Below are 7,667 nucleotides of genomic sequence, written 5' to 3'. Positions count from 1 at the left end.
AGGCTCTGCGAAGACTTGAGTGGCCGCTGCATGCAGATGCGGGGGCTGAGACTCAACGCGAAGTGTTTCTGGGGTTCGTGAAGCGCCCACCTTGTGGAAAGGCTAGCGGGAGGCCCTCGGTGGGCTTCAGTTTCATGAATGATGGTTCAGCTTCTGCTGGTACCAGCATCCCATTTGCTTCTGAGTTCGCTGGTAGGGCACAGATTCAGGGGAAGTGCCGGAGGGGCAGGAAGGCCGAGGCTGCAGTAGTGGTGGCCTCTGGTCCTTCGTGCCTGGGGTTGCAGCCCCAGCCCCATCCTCTCCCCGACAGCATTGCAGGACTCCGAGGTTACTGCTGGGACCTCATGTGCTTTACACAACTAAAAAATTAATAAACAAACTGGACACGCAGACTTCCTTAAGGTGAAGGGTCAGAGAGGCCTGCGGGATCTGGGAAGATTTATCTGCCAAGCACCATTTGCATCATTATCTTCCGGTACCAACACTGTCCCGCTCTACCCGGGTTGTTTTTCGAGGATTAGCCTCAGCTTTGATCTTGTCATTCCCGCTCCCAGGGCTGGAGACCTGCTTCTGAATTCCACCCGTGTAGCCAAGAGCCATCAGGGACATAAACAGATCGTGAGAGAGCTGCTGCTTGCTGAACAATTAACTTGTGCCAGGCCCTGCCCTGAGCTCTTTGCAGCAGGAATCTCCTCCCTCCTCACCCTGTGGGGTGGATGCTCTTTCCCATGGACCACAGGGGAAGGGAAGGGAAGGGGATCTGGAATCCAGAGAGCATTTGGTTGGCTCTGGCCCATATGAGAACCACATGCGGGTCCTGGTCTCTGCGCTGTTGAGACAGCTCTCCTGGCTGGGTCTGCCTGCTTCGCTTTGGGGGGTGGCATGTCCCCTTTGGCAGGACCCTAGGACTCAACATCCTAGGAGACAGGTGGGCATTGGGAGAGAGGGAGGTGGAGGCAACAAACAAGGCAGATGGTGCTGAAATGCCGGGTGGGGAGTCCTCCTCCTGTCTGAGTCCCTCATTCCTGGGCCAGCCTCATCCTGTGACCAAGTTGCACTTAATTGAGACCTTGAGTCAATGACATCATTGAGGTTCGTTTCCTCTGCAAGTCCCTCTTCCCCTCTGGGACTCTCTGAGAGTGGCTCCAGGATGACACCCAGGCTTCAGCTGGAGTGGCCAGAGCCACTGTGTGCCCTAGCGTAGATGGCCCCGGCAGTCCCTTCACAGTCCCCTGGTCCACCCTTGCCCCTCATGACCAAAGATACCGGCCATCTTCTTGTGTGCATATTGGCCCTGTGTGTATGCTCTTGTGATGTGTCCAGCTATTCTGCCCATTTTATAATCGAAATTTTTGCCTTCTCCGTGAGTTGTAAAAGTTCTTCCTATATTCGGGGCATAAGTCTTTTGTCAGATAGACGTATTTTCAATACTTCCTTCCACTCTGTGCCTTGCCCCTCGTTTTGTTTATTCGTTTTCTTAATGGTGTCTTTCAAAGAGCAAGAGTTTTCAATTTTGATACAGTTCACTTTTTTAATTTATATTTTGTGGTTCGTGTTTTTGGAAACAAATCTATGAAATCTGTGCCCCACAGTTGCAAATATTTCCTCCTCTGTTTTCTTCTAGAAGTTTAGTATTAGCTTTTGCACTTTGCCCTATGACTTGAGTTTCACTTTTGTATATGGTGTGAGGTGAGGGTCAATGTCCATTTTCTTTTCATAGGTGTACCCCATAATTCCAGCAGCATTTGTCAAAAAAAACTTTCCTTTTCCCATGAATTGCCATTGCACTTTTGTTAATCATGAACTTCACGAATGTGTGAAAATATTTCTGCAGTCTCTGTTAGGTATCACTGATTTGTATGTGTTTCCTTTTGCAAAATCCTCACTGTCTTGCTTTTTTTTTTTTGAGACAGAGTCTTGCTCTATCACCAGGCTGGAGTGCAGTGGCACAATCCTCGCTCACTGCAACTTCTGTTTCAAGCAATTCTCCTGTCTCAGCCTCCCTAGTAGCTGGGACTATATGCATGCACCACCATGTCCAGCTATTTTTTTGTACTTTTAGTAGAGATGGGGTTTCACCATGTTGGCCAGGATGGTCTCGATCTCTTGACCTCGTGATCCGCCCACCTCAGCCTCCCAAAGTGCTGGGATTACAGGCGTGAGCCACCGTGTCTTGCTTATTATACATTTACAATACATCTTAAAATCTGATGAGTTTAAGCCTTCCACTTTGTTCTTGTATGTTTTCAGAGGTGAAGCACGTAATCTGAAGTCCACATGTATTTGGGTTGTGTATCCTTCATATTAGTAAAAATGCTGATCTAATGGAGCTACTTTTAACATTTATATTTATGACTATCAATTAACCTTTACCTTTAAATCTTTTTAGATTAGCCTCCACCTTTAAATCTTCTGAAAACTGCTTTTACTGATGTATATGTGTGTCATACATATGGTATATATATGTGGGTTTATATATCATACACTTTGTATATATACCTATAACCTGATGAATGTTTGCAAACTGAACACATCCATGAATCCAGCACAAGTTAAATAAACAGAGGAACGTTCCCAGCCCCTGAGAACGCGCCTCATGCCCCTTTCCGCCCCCTAACCCCCCAGGGCTCACCACTCTGGATTCGTAACCTCACTTTTGCTTGTTTTGTGCATTATGTACATGAAACACAGAGTGTCTCCATTTGATGAGGTGATTTCAGTAGAACTATACTTGGAAAGCTCATAATTACAATATTATTTATATTCAGCACTAAAGACATTTCCCATTCGATCCAAGTAGAATTAGTCTAAGGGTTTCTGCCACTTGCTTGATGATAGGAATGACAGAGGTGTCATTAAAATGTAGACCCCAGGTTCCTTTGCTCACAGTTCAGATCCAGTGGAGCGATCTGGGCCTGAACATGCATATTTATTCATGCTTTTATACTTATTTTTAATTGACACATAATAATTGCCCATACTTATGGGGTACAGTGTGAGATTTGAATACATGTATCCAGTGTGTAATGATCATTTGATTTCAGGATGGTTAGCATACCCATCGCTGCAAACATGTGTCATTTCTGTGTGTTGGGAACATTTGAAATCCACTCTCCTAGCTATTTGTTAAATTGTTGTTGATTAATTGCAGTCGTCCTAGGTGCTATAGAGCCCTGAACTCATTCCTCCTTCCGAGCTGTGCATTTACATCCCTTAACTAACTTTGGACTGCCCCATAACCCCTTCAACTTTGTTCTGTTTGAAAATTGCCTTGGCTATTCTAACTCATTACCATTTTCATATAAGTTTTTAAATCACGCTGTTGATGTCTCCAGAATGCCTGCTGGAACCTTGCTTGGGTTGCACTGAATCTGCAGACCAAGTTAGAAAGGACTGACCTTTGGACAATGCTGGGGTCTCCTACACAGATAGGGTCTGCCTTCCATGTGCTTAGGTCCGTTTCTCTCAGCAGTGTTCCATGGTTTTCAGTGAGGAGAGTTACCCTTTTTTTGTTAAATGCATTCCTTCTGTGGGTTGTGGTGCTATTGTAAGAGTCATTTTTAAAATTTCACTTTCTAATTGTTTGCTCTTAGTATACAAACGGTGACTGATTTCTGTATCTTGTATCTTGCAACTTTGCTACATGCACTTGTTAATTCCAGTAATTGGTTTATAGACTTCTTAGCATTTTTTACACAAGCAATTATTTTACCACAAATAGGAACTGCTTTATTTCTTATCAAATCTGTATGCTTTTACTTCCTTGTCTTCCTTTTGCAGTGATTAGAATTTCAAGTAAATGTTTGAATAGAAGTGGTGAGAGCAAGAACCCTTGTCTGGTTAAAGGTCTTATAGGCAAGGCATTAAACAGCATTAAGTGTGATAACTGGCTACAGATTTTACATAGCTACTGTTTATTCTCCATAAAGGGTACCCTTTATAAAGCTCTCCTCTATTCTACCCTTCTTCTTCTCTCTCTGGAGTCTGTGATTGGATATTTAATCGTCGTCTAATGATTTTCTGTATCTATTGAAATGACCGCTTGATTTTCTCCCTTTATTCTGTTAATATGGTGAGTGACACTGACTGAGTTTCAAATGTTAAACCAACCTTGCATTTTGAGATAAAATCTACTTGTTCATAATGTATCATTATTTGTATATGTTGCTAGATTTCCTGAGTGGCTAATATTTTATTAAGGATTTTTGCGTCTATGTTTGTGAGGAGTATTGGCTTACGGTATTTTTTTTTTCTTTTGATGTCTTTGTTTTGGTATCAGGATTATGCTGGCCTCATAAGACAAGGTGGGACATTTTCTCTTCTCTTCTTTCTGAAAGGGTTTATATATATTCAGTGTTATATCTTCTTGAAATGTTCTCAGAATTCAGGAGTGAAACCATCCAGGCCTGAAATTTTCTTGGTGAGATTTGTTTTTATTTTTTTAAAAAAGATTTTTTAAATAGCTATACAGATATTCAGATTTTCTCTTTCACATAATTTTGGCAGGTTGCCTTTTTCAAGGCATTTCCCCCTTTTATCAAAGTTGTCACATTTGTTGCCATAAAGTTGTTCATGATATTCTCTTATATTTTAACGTCATTGAGTTTGTTTGCAAATAGTTATTCATAATATATCTTCATCTTTTTAACATCTATAAGATCTGAAATAACATTTCTTCTTTTATTCCTGATATTGACAATTTATGTTCTTCCTCATTTTTTGGGGTAAGTTTAGGGTTTTGCCATTTGTTTAATCTTGTCAAAGAATAAATTTTTGGCTTTGTTAATTTTCTCTATTTTTGATTAGCTTCCCATTTCCTTGACTTCCTTTCGTATTGTTATTATTTTCTTCCTTCTACTTTCCTAGGCTGATTTTCCTCTTCTCTTAGTTCTTGAGAGGGGGAACTTTAGATTCTGATTTTAAATCTTCATTCATTTCAGATACAAACATTTTAAAGCTATAAATTTCCCTCTATGTGCTGCTTTAACGAAATCCCGTAAATTCATACGTCGTAATTTCATGATCATTTTTTGAACTAGTTTCTAATTTCCCTTGTGATCTCTTCTTTGATCATGAATTATCTAGAAGGATGTTGCTGACACCCACGTGTTTGGGAGTTTCCCAGATACCTTATTGTTATTCATTTCTAAGTTAATTCCATTGCAGTTAGAGAACATGCTCTGTATGATTTCCAGTCTTTAAAATGTGTTATATCTGTTTTATGGCTCAGAAGTGACCTGTCTTGCCGAGCAGACCACGTGTAGTTAAAAAAAAATGTCTGTCTTTTGGTTGTGGGTGTAGTGCTCAATACGTATCAATCATATCAATACAGCTGATAGTGTTGTTCAGCTCCTCAGAGTTCTGTTGACTTTTTTCCTCCAGCTCTTCTCTCAGTTGCTGGAGAGGGGTGCCAACGTCTCTTACGACAATCATGGAATCTTCCTTGAGTTTTGTAACGTTTGTTTCATGTAGTTTCAAGCTCCGTCATTAGATACACACACATTTCCAATTATTTTGTCTTCCCAATAAATTAACCCTTTGATATTTATCTTTGATAACATTCTTTGTCTATTTCATCTGACATTAATGAAGCTGTTTTAACTTCTTGGTCTTACTGTTTGCAAGACATACGGTTTTTCATCTATTTGCTTTCAACCATTGCCTTTATATTTGAAACGCTTCTCTTATAGAGAGTATATAGTTGGACCTCACTTTTTTATTTATTTTTCCTTTTTTCTCTTTTCTTTTCTTTATTTTTATAATTCAGACTCCGTAGAGACTGTCAAAAATTGCCAGTGCCAACTATATTTCAAGTCGTCATGGCGGGGTATTGGGAAAAGTTTTCAATTAGCGATAATCACGCCTCGGATAAACCTCATTGGCTACGATGCTGCCGCTGCACAAAGCTTGCTTTTCTATTTTTTAGCGATCACCTGGACGACTGACTTACTACTTGTTTTGCTTTTTCTCTATTTTTTCGTGTGTCCCTCTCCCACCTTCCTACCTTCTTTTGGATTATTTGATTACTTTTTGGAATTTCATTATACTTTACCTGTTGACTTTTAGTGATACACTTTTGCTTTATTCTTTTAGTGGTTATGCTAAGGATTATGATACATGACAGGGCTTGGCTGTGTCCCCACCCAAATCTAGTCTTGCATTCCCCTGTGTTTTCGAGCGGAAACTGGTAGGAGGTAATTGAATCATGGGGCAGGTCTTTCCCACGCTGTTCTTGTGACGGTGAGTTTCACGGGACCTGATGGTGTGTATAAAGGGGAGTGTTCCTGCACAAGCTCTGTTTTTTGCCTGCTGCCGTCTATGTAAGATGCTGTTTGTTTCTCCTTGCCTTCTGCCGTGATTGTGAGGCCTCTCCAGCCACGTGGAACTGTAAGTCATTATACCTCTTTCTTTTGTAAATTACCCAGTCTCAGGTATGTCTTTAGCAGCAGTGTGAAAATGGACTAATACATACACATTCCTTTATTTTTCAGTCTGGCTAATATTGTACCACTTAACAATCCTATGGAGACTCCCACACCCTTATCCCTATGTGCTAGTAATCAAATGAACAATTTCATAAACATCATAAACCCCATAAGACCCAGTAGGCTTTTTAACACCTTTTCTTTTCTTTCTTTCTTTCTTTTTTTTTTTAACAAAAAGTGTACTGGGTCTTATGTGCTTTAATACATAAGACCCCAGTGCTTTAACTTAGTTAAAGCACTCATATGTGCTTTAGCAAAATTAAGGGAGAAATAGTCTTTTTCTATTTACCTCTGTTTCCTATTCCTGTTGCCCTTCTTTTGTTCCTGCAGACCGAGCTTTCCAGCTGGCATTGTTTTCTTTCTGCTGAGGAAGTTTCTTCCGCATTTCTTGCCGGCAAAGTCTCCTGAGAAAACGCTATTTTAGTTTTCCTCTGACTGGAAATGCCTTTACTGTTCGTTGTTGAAGAATATTTAATAGGATATGGAGTTCTGGGTTGAGAAGGCTCTTCTCTTACCTCCCCGATTTCGGAGGAGAAGGCTGAGGTCATTTGCGTGGTTGTTCTCCTGTCCTTTTTCTCTTCCTCCTTTCAACGTTTGCTCTTTATCTTGGGTATGAGCCATTTGCTGCTATGCCTGGATGTGAGTTTCTGCAAACATATCCTGCTTGGAGTTCCTTGTGCTTCTTGAATCATAAATTTATGCTTTTCACCAAATCTCATGAGTTTGGAGACATTTTTGCCCCATTTTTTTTCTTTCCCATAATCTCTCCTCTCCTTTTGTGATTCCAATACTTGTTGTGACATTTTCCAAACATAAGTTTCTGAGGTGTGATTCGTCCTTACAGCCTCTTCTCCCTCTCTCCTTTGGATTGGATGACTACCACAGTTCTACAGCAAGACAGGTCCACGTTCAAGTGCACAGGCTCTCCCCCTATCACCTCCGACCTGCTATTGACTCTCTCCGGCACAGTTTTTTCTTCTGCTTTATTTTTGAGTTCTAACATTTCCGTTGGATACTTTTTGCACATTCTGTATCTCTGCTATAATTTTCTTGTTCCCATTTGCTATGAGAATGTTTTCCTTTTCAACACTGAGTATAGTTAAAAATAGCTGTTCTTGTCTAGTAATTCCAACATTCAGTTCATCCTGAGATTCATCTTGGAGTATTTTTCCTCATAAATGA

General features: G+C 40.7%; 1 non-coding gene across 1 annotated transcript; it reads right to left on the bottom strand.

The window, feature by feature from the left end:
• Nucleotides 1-5,767: 5,767 nt before the first annotated feature.
• On the bottom strand, nt 5,768-5,908 carry LOC135273063 (U4 spliceosomal RNA). Its single transcript, XR_010340939.1, has one exon. It is a non-coding gene; the product is annotated as a U4 spliceosomal RNA (small nuclear RNA).
• Nucleotides 5,909-7,667: the final 1,759 nt, after the last annotated feature.

The sequence above is a fragment of the Aotus nancymaae genome, unplaced genomic scaffold, assembly GCF_030222135.1.
Source record: "Aotus nancymaae isolate 86718 unplaced genomic scaffold, 86718_ANA_hifiasm-v0.15.2.pri h1tg000227l, whole genome shotgun sequence".
Classification (NCBI taxonomy): domain Eukaryota; kingdom Metazoa; phylum Chordata; class Mammalia; order Primates; family Aotidae; genus Aotus; species Aotus nancymaae.
This window is presented reverse-complemented; position numbering and strand designations above follow the sequence as displayed.